This window comes from Bacillus rossius, chromosome 1 (genome assembly GCF_032445375.1).
Source record: "Bacillus rossius redtenbacheri isolate Brsri chromosome 1, Brsri_v3, whole genome shotgun sequence".
Classification (NCBI taxonomy): Eukaryota; Metazoa; Arthropoda; class Insecta; order Phasmatodea; family Bacillidae; genus Bacillus; species Bacillus rossius.
In genome coordinates, this window is record NC_086330.1 from 261,422,976 (window position 1) to 261,435,204 (window position 12,229).

A 12,229-nucleotide genomic window follows, 5' to 3' on the forward strand; every position below is an offset into this window, starting at 1 on the left:
GGTGTTATTCCCAACTATTATGTGGATTATAATATTGTTTCTTAAAATAATTACAAGGTATGGTAGAGCCTCTTATTTTCCTCTCTAGTGGATATTTTGGGAGTTGTCATTTTTTTTATCTGACTTGATACGTCGTTTTGTTTACAGTAAGCCATTTATTTAATAGGGGAACTATAATTATTTAATAGCTAATATTAAGTTAATGTGTGATTTTGTCTTCGTTCAATATGAATTTTACTTTCGTTGTTTGAACTCCCGGAGTTTGTTTTAATTCATAGTGATAAAAAAAGTTCCCAGCCAAGATGGAGTCTTTCGCAGCACAGTGCTGCCAACTTTGAATGTAGTACTTTCATACTGACCCAATGTTGTGGTGTGTTTACTTCTGACATTAGTAGTTCTCGACTCTTATTTGTCATTTTCATTTTTTTTTGGCTTGACTTTGATGTCCAGGTTAGGCATTTTCTTAAAATAGTGGTTCTTCTTTTCGTGTTTTAGTAAATCATGAGTAAATGTATTTTTTTTGGAGGGTTTTATATTTGTAGTTACCTAGTATGTTATTTAGGAGTTAAGGTGTGGAGAGTTATTTTTTTTAACACTTATTCCTGCTTTCAGTTGAAGGTCCACCATTCGGGTCCACTGTTAGCGAATTAGTGTCTTTAGGGTCTTTGACTCAGTCGATCGTGGCTTGATCACCCACTGATCCTAGTCTTGGAGTCCCTGGATTCTGTATGTCTGTATTTTCATAGGCCTATAACCTAAACATAAACTTCATCAATACAAAAAACCATGGTACTAATTTTAAGTTTATTTCAAGGGTTAACTAGTTATGTAACTTTATGGGAACAAGTTTTTTTTAGAAGCACAATTATTTTGCATAGTTAATATTTTATAGTATGAGAGTCATTGGGTAATTTTGAAGTTTTTTTTGTGTGGGTATTTTCAATTTCTCGTTATAAGTTGTAATTTCCAGCAGTTTTGTTATTATGTTTAATGTTGTTTGTTTTTCCCATGTTTTGCTGTAGGTCATCTTGGGTATGTATTTTAGGTATTGATTTCTTTTCAGAGACATTTTGCCGTTTTCCTAATATGTTCATTTAATGTGTGTCCTAGTGCTTTTCATTGCACAATTTAATAATTGATGTTATGAAGTTGTTTTATAAGTATTTAATCTGCAGTATCTTTGAATCAAGTATTTTGGTTAATATTTTTTTTGTCTTGAGCTGTTTTTGGTCTTTTAAATTTTTTCTTCTTGAGCCTATTAATGTTTTGTCTTCGTTTTTAATTTCACTATTTGCATTTGTTTTGTTTTTAATTATTTTGTTTCAGTGAGATGCAGTTAAAGGTCAGTGGTTTTCTTCTGTTAGAATTTTGTCGTTTTTCTTTTTAATATAATTTTTTTAAGCACTGTAATTGAAAGTTTTATAGGTTAGAGCTTTGTATGTTTACAATTTTGTATTGTCTGGAGTAAGTGACTTCCAGACGACATTAGATTTTGTTTTAATGTTTTGTTGACTTTGGTCAAGTTTAGCCAGTGGGCAAACTTTTGCTAAATTAATTTTTCTTGTGGTGGTCCTTAGAGCTGTTGAGCCAGGACAATTTTCTAAGTGTTAGGCTTCACTAACACTTATTTTTGGTGACCTCTGTCATGTTTTAAATCTTATGTCTGCCATGGAAGATCCAATCACTCATTTTAATAATAATTTAAATTTAGGTTAGTATATTTTGTGATTTTATTAGTTTTTTAATAATAATTTATTTTAAGTGCTATCTTGAATTATTATTCTGTTGTTTGTCTAGCTAGTGTCATCTTTTAAAATAACATTTGAATATATCCGTTTTGTTTCTTGTCTTGTCATCCAAAACATAAACTGTTTTAAATTTCTGTTTTGTAGGTTATGTGTGTGTTGGTTCATGTGGGGATGTGGTGTGTTGTGTGTCTTGTACATCTTCCCACACGACACAGCTATTTCACATGTGTTCCACACATTACACCGTGTAGTGTCATCAATTTAATCATTTTTCAAATTTGTGTTTAACTTTTTTTGAACTTAGGTACTTTTCCTGTTTGATTTTGTGTACTAGGTTGTTGCTGTAGGACATCTCTCCTGTGGGGTGTCTGCTGCATGGAGTTTGCTAGGGTGGTTGCGGCTTCGGCTCGGTGTTGCTGCGACTCACCGTTTCAGCCATCTCTGGTGAATTTCGTGTAGTGGAGTTCTGCTTGGTGAGACTGTTGTATAGTGGCACATTCTTCATTGTAAGGTATGGTTTCAACTTTGATTTCTTCTCAAAAATTTTTCTTTCAATAAATTGCAGGCAGTTTTTTTTATTCACTTCCCTTTTGCTGAATCTTAAAATTTGTTCATGTTACATTTTGTGTTAGTGGTCAAGCTTGCTTTTGCAGGTGCTAAATTATCTCTTGAGTGTCTAAGGTATGGGACTTAGTCATTCACCTTTGGACGACCGTTTTCTTATTTTTCTTTCAATTTTGTGTTGTCGTTTTGAATAAGAATTTTAGAAATTTTGTTTTCCTTTTTTTTGTGGCTCAAATGTCTTTCGTATTTGATCAGTATTGTCAATGTAAGTTTTGTTAAACTTTGATTAGGTATCTTCTATGTGGAAATTTTTTTAAATTTTATCATGATGTGTTGTTTGAACTGCAGTGTTCAGAGCGGTATCGTATGATCAGGATCTTAGTGACCAGTATCGGGTGGGTGTCCTGTTGTTTTGCCTTGGGTTGTGCAGTTGGGTGTTGGCCCTCTCCACATTTTGGTTTACCCTTGGATTTTGGCACCTCCCAGTTTTTTTTAAGCCGACGGGCATTTTGTTTGAGGTGTTGTCCCTCTTTGTTGTAGCATACGCTGGCTGTCCTGGGTACTTGTACCACCATTCTGTCCTGTCTTGTTTCTACAATAACACATTTAATTTTTTTTGGTCCTTTCGCATTTTGATCTTCGTCTTCGTTTCTTCTTTAGCTTTGAGATTTTATCTCTCGCAGGTATGTGAGCATCCTACGTTCAGCTAATTTATGTCAATTCCGAGACCGAGTTGTTTTGTTTATCTTACTTGAGCGAGCATTTAATAAGATTTATTATGCAGGGGTGTATAGTCCCCATTTTGTTTTGATTATTGTATGAAGAGGTGTATATTCCTCATTGAGTATTGAGTTTCGAAGGATAATATTCTCTTGTTTCTCAGTAAATAACTGTGTTTTATGCTCGTGTTTGTGCTGTTTGTTTCTTCAGCAGTATAATGATTTAATTTTTGATTTCTATATTTAATATAGTCTTTTCTTTTTGACATCATTATTTCTTATGTCTCTTTTTTTTGGTAAAGTGAAATGTTTTTAATGGCAACTTTTAAAATTTTTTTTTTAAGACGGTAGCGTCGGTTTTGAGGGGAGGAGTGTGTGCCGTTTCATGTTTTGGCACTCGTAAAATAGTAAAATTATTTTAGTTTTCTGTACCTAATAATTATTTTATATTGAGTCTTACAATGTTTACTTGTGTTTAATTACATTTTAAACTTAATTTAGTTTTTTTAATTTTAATTTTATAAATGATATTTACTTTAAAATTTGTATTATATTCCATTAAGCACACAATTCTATTTTTTGTTTGGCTTCAGTCAAAACCTTCCATTTGTTCGCCGGATGTTCTGTGCTAGCCTAAGAGTTTTTAGTAACGCCCGCCTGTCCGCCGTGTCCCGGCGTGCTGCCCACGTGATTGTCAGCAGTTGCTTGCAGTTTCTCCTCGCTTCTTCACGTGATTTCATATAAAAAATCTGTACTCTAGACCATTTTTTTTCCTAGAGCATTTTTTTTAGTACCGTCCACGCAACCTGGTGGCAGTTCGGTAAGCTTCCGATGCTCCATTGTTTTAGAATTACTTACCCGCTTCGTCCGTTGTTCTCGGCATTCGCCAAGATGGCTCCAGTCAGTGATGGTGGTTGATTAATGTAACTTTTCGCACCATAGTTTTTTTTTTTGGTAGACATCTCACGTAGAAGTGGTGTTTTTATTTGGTTTTAAAAGATGATGTAAAGTCAGTGTAAATTTCTTCAGCCTCCGATTTCGGTAAGTCACGAGAAAGCATGAGAGAGAGTGAGAGTATTTTTTTGTTGTTGCCTTTTTTGATTTAATTTTTGTTTCTCTGCAACCTTATGTTGCAGGAGGTTAACGTTTTGGATCCTCTTCAAGTTCTTTACGTTTTGGGTCATTCTTTAACCTACCTTCAAACATTTTGAATTGAATCTACGTCCTGTCGGCCCGGGAAGCATGGTTCTGCGCCGGCTGCTGTACAAGTTTTCGTCTTGAACATGTCACGGATATTTATCATCTTCAGCTAAGTCCGTTCTTTTTTAATGTATTATTATTATTGTTTGTCGTCTAAACGTTTCGTCACCTAACGCTTACAAAAGAAAAAGACTTTCGTCGCCTAATGTTGGGCAAAAGATTTTAATTACCTAATGTTTCCAAAAAAGGACTTTAATTACTTAAATGAAGTATTTTTGTATAATGTTTTGTTTTGTTCCTGAAGAAGTTTTTAATCTACATTTAAAGTTATAGACTCAATTAGTAAAATCTTAATTATGGATATAACATGGTATTTAAATTTATTATAAAAACTATATAACTAATATAAATAACATTATTAGCCTGTAATTTGGGTGCACCCTAGGTTTACTATTGATAACAAACATTCCATTTTAATGATAATTTTATGACTTTCTTTACCTCTTCAGATGAGTCATCATTGTTTTTTTTTTGTTTAGCTTTAAATGTATTTTCTAACTAAATATATCACCACTAATAGATGAAGATACGTATGTTGTTGTCATTTACTAAACTAAGTTCCTCTGGACTTACGTAATTATAATTGATGAGGTGTATTCTGTTGTGAAGCTGGTTTACCCTGACACGTTTCCAGTCAAACATTTTACTTACATAAACAAATAATTTTATAATATCAATATTTATTTCATTATAATTTGGTAGCAGTAACAAGTCAAATCGAAATCAAATAATAATAATAATAAACAACCAGTTGTCACAAAGTCTTCCTTAGATAATTAGCAAATTATCTCCGGAGGGCAAAACAGTAATTAAAGTAAACGATAATCAATGTTTCATATAATTTTAAAATCACAGCAATTTAGTACAAAATAAAAATGTTAATCTTTTTTAAGAGAGGGAAAAAGTGTAATAAAATTATTTTAAAAATAATAACCGTAGATAGTAAGTAGCATAGCAATATGTTTTAACTTTGGGAAGGACTTGTCCATTCTCCTGGTATGCCACTGGTGAACTTAGATTTGAAGTATCTTAAAATTGGCAGTGTGATGCAGCAAAGTGTTTCAAGTACAACACGTTCAAAAATTTGATATTGATAACCCTTACTCAATTTTGTTTGCGTTGTGGTAAACAGTGTAGTATTTAGTTTTTCATATCTAAATTATTAACTTTAATAATTAAATAACACTTTCTTTAACCAGAGAATTTTATTGATAAGCATTTTTATAATTAATTTTTTAAACATTGTAGATACGAATAAAAAAATGAATTATGTTTATATTTGTTTGAGAGTTGGGCGTACAGGTAAGTTTGCATGTAAGTACATTACCAATGAAGAATTTTTGCAAATAGTAATGATTAAATATTATTTAAGGCGTGAGCTAATGGAAATCACAAGGATTGAGATTAACATTTCATCCACTTTGAGGCCATTATTGACGATTAAACATTAAGAGATGCTTATAGAGCATTATTGGATTGACTAGATGGGGAAAAAGTAGTGACTAGGAAAAATCTAAAGGACACCGAAGCATCCGCCATGTTTTCCTCTAGAAAAAACCCTATGTTTAACCTTGCCTGGAATCCGCCCACTTTGATGGTAGGCAAGTGGTCTGTCTGACTACTCAACAACACCAAGCGAGGGTTGAACTCAGTCGAATGAGTCACTAGTTATGTGGGAAGGGGTAGTAACTTTATTTTATATATAGATATATCATATTGCAGTGTTCTTATCAAACTGAGTGAAGACAAAACAAAGCCTCTCCTTCCACACCCGCTACAAATCAATCGCTGTGTTGTACAGTGTTGTTGTTCGTCTATGATTACTGTAACAGTTGCAACTGTATTTTTGTGCATCCATTGTGTCCGTCTGTGCTGTGAAATGTTTGTGACATTCCTTCCACGGCAACATCTGTACTGTACCGTACTTGAAGTTGAATTTAGACGTCAGGTATCTTTTGCTTGTATTTCTGTGTGTGTGTTAATTTTTTATTTGAGTACATTATTGAGGTTACTGTTTACGATATGTATTACCGATAGAACAGAGTCATAGGTAACGTGATTGTTTACCCTTAACCACGCGGCGGCTACTACCCGTCGCACTTGTGAGTCAGTGTCTGTGCTCTGCCTTTACCCCTGATGCTGCCGCCACCCAAGTTGCTGGCGCCCGCCTGCGCACCGAATTGCGCGGGTTGTTTCGACCGTTGGTCGCAGAACTTCGGCCAGGTGGAAGCCTCTACGGCGTGGAAGCTTCTATCCCCAGGAAGACGCCCTCCAACTGGGTATATAAACCCCGGCTGCGAGCTGGAAGAAGGAGAGCACGACCCACTGCCTCATCGCTGAGCTGCAGGTTGTTACTAGTGGCCGAGGCGTGAAGCTGTTGCCCCGTGCCACGCGGGTACCGCCTGCTGCAGAGGCGGTCCTTGCAGTCAGGCCTGTTGTTACTGTCGTCGCGAGGTGACAACTGTTATCTTCGCAAGAGCATTCACATTCTTTCTATATTTGTGTTAGTCATATTTTTCAATTTCTTTCAAGGTTTCCTTTAAGGTAAGGTACCTTTTCTGGAGGTTATTTTTAAATGTTGATACATTTCATGGGCGAGCTTGGATTTGTTACGGCCTTTCGCGTTTAGTGGTATAATTTATTTATTCAATAATTATTTCAGAACCGTAATATTTAAATGCAATTTTATATACTAGTGGTTTCTGTTTTGCGACTAACAGCGACACAGTAATTTGAAATAATAGCCCGTGTCTTTCCTTTTTTTATTAAACAATTATATTTTTAAAAAGGTTTTTAAGAGTGTATATATATATATATCATGCGTTCTCAGATTACCCGCGTGCTCGCGCCCCATGCCTTTTAAGGAAAAGTGCAATAAGTTATTATTGTCATCATCTTTTTAAATATTTGTTTTCAATGTTAAAATCTAACCTTAGTGTTAAATAAATTTGTATACCGGTATGTCTTCTGTTATTTTTTCAAGTACTTGATCACTCGTCGTTTACAAGGCGTTTGTATCAGTACCGTACAATATAAACCAGCAGTGCATGTCCAAAAACGTTATAAATTCAAACTCTCAAGTTGTGCATTTGCGGCGCCTTTCTTAACACCTTTTATTCATAACATTGTCTATAGTTAAGATGGTGATTGTGGATTAGTGTGCTGGCCTGTCTCGAACATTGCCGTAATAAAACTGAGATAATATATTTCAATAATCAGCAAAGTTTAATTCTGAATGGATCATTAATTATTTGCTTGGCGCTAGTTTTTGTTCTTCTGCTATCAGCTCACTGAGTCGCGCAGTTTGCCTCACAATGGGGTGTTAACGTCTTGTGAAATGACGAGGGGAAAACAGCGCAAACGCAGTTACGATACAAAGTTCTGCCCCACTGAAGGCAAGATAAATGATTTTATTGCAGTTGGCAATGACATATACGTGGCCTGCTTGTTTGTGTAACAGTCGGCGAGGCAGGCACTTTGAAGAATACACGCTGGTTCTGTCCTCGATTGTTGGACTTACACCTCCAGTACTTAGGTACGTTGTTGAGCGAACCATAGTAAAAAAAATATGGAAGAAATTAGTGTATTTATTTTCTTAATAAGTAGTTGATATTTTCAAGGAAAATTTAAACGCGTATGTATACAATTGTAAATTGTGATGATATTTTTGAAGAATGTATTTGTTACTATTTTATAGTTACATTTAAAGATACTTAATTTTAGTTAGGAACTGTGTAACTTATAAATTCCTATTAAAATATTGTATTTAAATGCTGCATTAAAGAATTTACTAACTTCTCAAAGAATATTCTTACCAGAAAAACAAAACAAAAAAATCATTTAATTTTAATAAATAACACGTACTTTTGCTGGGCATTAATTTTATTTGTTGCCTCCTTACAATGTTTAAATAATCAGAGTAGCGAAAGTGACTAAAAATACCATGTTTAGAGCGTGTTTGTGGAGTTCTCGCAAGTCAGTGACAAATATATTCAATGGCAAAAACAGTTTTCATCTTCAGCTTTCATCTTGTAGAATGATATTTTAGTCAAGCTATTCTTTGCGAGTAATCACACGAGGCATGAGTGAATGTGTGGAATCGTATTGGCCCGCCGCCGGTAATGGTCGGAGGGGGAGGGGTGAACCGACGACACAGACTAGTGAAAGGGTGGAGCAGACAGGTAGGACATCACTAGAAGGGCAGGGGAATGCGTCACAGAGGTAGGTGTTTGGAAACTAGGCTATGATGAAGAGGGAGGATGGGAAGGATATTTTAGAAGTAGAGCTTTTGTTAATTTCTTTACAGTAGTGGTTTGTGACGTATGCATCCAAATGTGGAGATACTGAAGTTTGGTTTAGAGGGACCGACGTTTGGTTTTTAATTGGAGTACATTTTACACTACGCACGCAAATAAATGTACCAACAAACTAGAGAGATGTTGCTATAAATAAACATTTGACTCTCATTCGAGAATACCTGGGTTCACAACATCCTCCAGGTATCCAGTTTTCTGGTTTCCATAGTTTTCCTAAATACCTTCACGCTAATGCTGGGATGATATATTTTTAGGCGGTAGCACTTTCGAGCTTCAACTTACCTGTGTTGTGTTCCCAACTGACAACCTCGTTGCTACTGACTCGTTCAGCTAATAAATAAATACATATCTTTAATTAGTTATATTCTTGCGCACATGTAACACAGCACCCACAAGTTAATATCATGTCTGAAGTAAGTAAACACTTATGACACTTAAAAACCGATCTATAGTAAATTTGTATAGAATAATTTCCCTATACAAGAATTTTCTATAGCTAATAGTTTAGCCAATTTAAGAAGATTTCAAAGAAGACTACTCGTTACTATGGTGTGACTTCCGGAAAATGTTTATACAGTTTTTATTTCATTGTTCATAGACCCCAAAAATATCGTGAGTAGTGTGTAATAGTATGTCCTGAAACTGGCATCTGGCGGTGGAGCCGGGAACCGAGCCACATCTTGGATTGTGACGTCACGGCAGCCATCTTGGATGAGCGTAACAGGACACAGTTAAACGGGACACAGTGTAACGGGACAAGTAGATCACGGCGGCCATATTGAAGGACCGTGACCTTGAACTTTGACCTTGACCCCGGCGGCCTTTTTGGATCCGCCATTTTGGATGACGTCATTTTGTTTTCTCGTACATTCCGGCATTTTGTTTTCCGCCATTTTGAATTATGATGTCGCCGTTGCAATTTCGTTACGCCCACCATCTTTAACTTTTTTTTATACATTATGCGATTTTAATGAAAAAATATTAAAAAATTAAAAAATTCAATTAATAAAATTTTATAAAAAAATTAAAAAAAACCAAATATTTATGTCACGTAGCTCGGAACCTTGGTTCGAACCCGGTGAATAAAAAAATTAAAAAAAACAACAGATCCTTCCTCCACAGAAGCCACCTACAGACTGACCCCCGCCACTTGTTTCATAGCATATATATCATCACCTAGTATGACGTCATGTCCACTGTCTTGAAATTTAGTGGCCATCTTGGAAATCTTTATTTATTATCCGATTTTAATGAAAAAAATTACAAAATTCAACAAAAAATTAACTTATTAGAATTATGATTGATTAGATCGATTTCCGTCCTTGGTTCGAAACCGCTAAGAGCAAAAAAAAAACAAAACCCATCATATCCTTCCTCCACAGAAGCCACCTACAGACTGACCTACCACCAATACCAAAGTAGGTATATATCGTCAGATGGTATGACATCATGTCCGCCATCTTGTCTTCGTACGCTGGAGACCGTCATCTTGTTTTCGTCTGCTAGAGTGTGCTGGCGACATGTTAGTATAATTTTCTGTTCACCATACCATTAACCTCGTCTGTTGGCATTGAACTTTGTCATTGACCTTGAACTTTAAATTGGGCCTTGACCTTGAAAATTGACCTTGACCTTGACTTTGAAATTTGACATTTGAATTTGGCCTTAAAATTTGACCTTGACCTTGTTGTTTGAACTTGAACTTGAAATTTGACCTTGAACTTGATCTTTGACTTTGACCTTGACGACCATCATGGATCCGACATTTTATGTTCAGTACATGCTACCAGGAGCTACAGCCTGATAGTGGTCATTGCCAATATCTTGTTTTCGTCTGCTGGAGGGCACCATCTTGTATGTACTCGTCTTACCATCATGCTAGTTTTATTCTAACCTCCTACAGTGCAGTAATCATTTATTATTACTGAGGTGCCCGACATAATGAAAGATTGGGCATCATCTGGTTATCATGTAATTATTTAGCTAGAAATGCGGGAAAAATTACAAAAGTCTCCGAAAAAATCAATTATTAACATACAAATTGAATCGATGGATTCCTGTCCACGGTTCGATTCTTGACCAGTGACAGTTGTAACTAAATTTTAAACATATTTAATATTTTGTTTTCCATTACCTTTTGTGGAATTTATTAATCATTCACTCTACTAAAAACAACTCAAGTCAATATAACTGACCATCTAAATAAATACAGTGCCGCTATGCATTACATGAAAGTCCAGTTATTTGATACTTAGATTAACCTTTAAAATGTTCATGTACAAAATCATCCATACACCAAGCGTCTTTGGACCGCAAGACCGGGTCATGAACAATGTCAGACATATAGACCATGAACATAATACACGGAATTTACACACAGGAAAACGGAATGTACACACAGGAAAACGGAATGTACACACAGGAAAAAACGGAATGTAAACACAGGAAATGGAACGTACACACAGAAAATGGAATGATCACACATACAGTAGCGGAAACACGTGCTTAGTTGGAAATCAGAATACAAGAAATAAAGTATACTTTTTTTAAAATATAAATAATTCATTTATTATTCAATAGTACACACATGAAAGTTAAACAAATGATTATTGTATGTAGCCAGCTTTCCGCAGTTCTTTAAGTATTCTGCCGCCCTCTTTACCTCAACCTGGCCAAATACCAAGGAGGTACAGAGGCCAACAGTGAAAGCATGGGGAACGGGCTCAATGGTGCCTTGTTAGGCGTGTAGAAAATCATGAGAACCTTGAGCCGACTGGGGAGGCCATATTACAGGATAAAATAGTTAAATATATATACTAGTCAAAATTAATACAAACAGTGGTTTTAGTTAAATGAATACAGCAATATCGTTTCTCTGTTCCTTATATTTTCTTTTCTTTAAATTCTTTTACTTTAAATAATAACAATAACAAGTTTAATATCAATTGATGAGTATACAGTCATACTTATAGTAAAAGTAAATGTTAAGATAAGGGGCACCTTTAGATATTTAAGTTAAGCACATTGATTTTGATGTTAAGAATTACATAGGTTAAAAATTACATAGGTTAAGTCAAAAAAAATTAATTATTAGTCCAAAACAATGCCGAAAATGCTAGGTTAAAATTTTATCTTTTGATATGTGGTGGCTCATGGTTGCTCTTCTGCATGCAGAAAGTAACAAAGAAGATCTTTCCTGATTAGACGAGCTGCATCAGGCACTGAGGAGCACCATGACTCAGGTGACGAAGAAGTTGTGTGTCACGAAGTAATCGCGCCCATGGCCACCCACGCCTTCCGCATACACACTGTACATAAATGTATTACAAAATAAGATAATTGAACAAAATATCATTTCCACATATTCTTGAAGGAATATGCGATTTTACTCACCACTTGCGGTGTACGGAGAATTAATTAAGACATTGATGTCAAGAGATTAAGAAACGGCCGAAGGTAGGAACAGTTACATCATGGCTGACATGCTTCAAAAAGAAAGACGTATTATTTTGTGCAACTGAAGAAGACCATAGAGTTGAGACATGAAAGACTGCACATGTAAAACAAATAGAGTTACACTATAGTGCGATTTCCCAAATCAACATTCATTATGGACAAACGT

The 12,229-nt window shown here is 35.2% G+C and overlaps 1 protein-coding gene across 4 annotated transcripts in view; it reads left to right on the plus strand.

Annotated features, from left to right (window-relative positions):
- The first annotated feature begins 257 nt into the window (after positions 1-257).
- The window catches only part of LOC134527532 (CLIP domain-containing serine protease B4-like), a 57,123-nt gene continuing 45,151 nt past the window's right edge, over positions 258-12,229 (plus strand). Inside the window, exons 1-2 of one of the 4 annotated variants that reach the window (XM_063360284.1) lie at positions 3,670-4,072; positions 4,168-4,344. The gene's annotated coding sequence lies outside the window, so the exon portion shown is untranslated. Of the gene's footprint in view, positions 451-3,669; positions 4,073-4,167; positions 4,345-5,628; positions 6,836-7,310; positions 7,827-12,229 lie in introns of those variants that run through there. The other 3 variants (XM_063360285.1, XM_063360287.1, XM_063360283.1) reach the window with 3 other exon arrangements.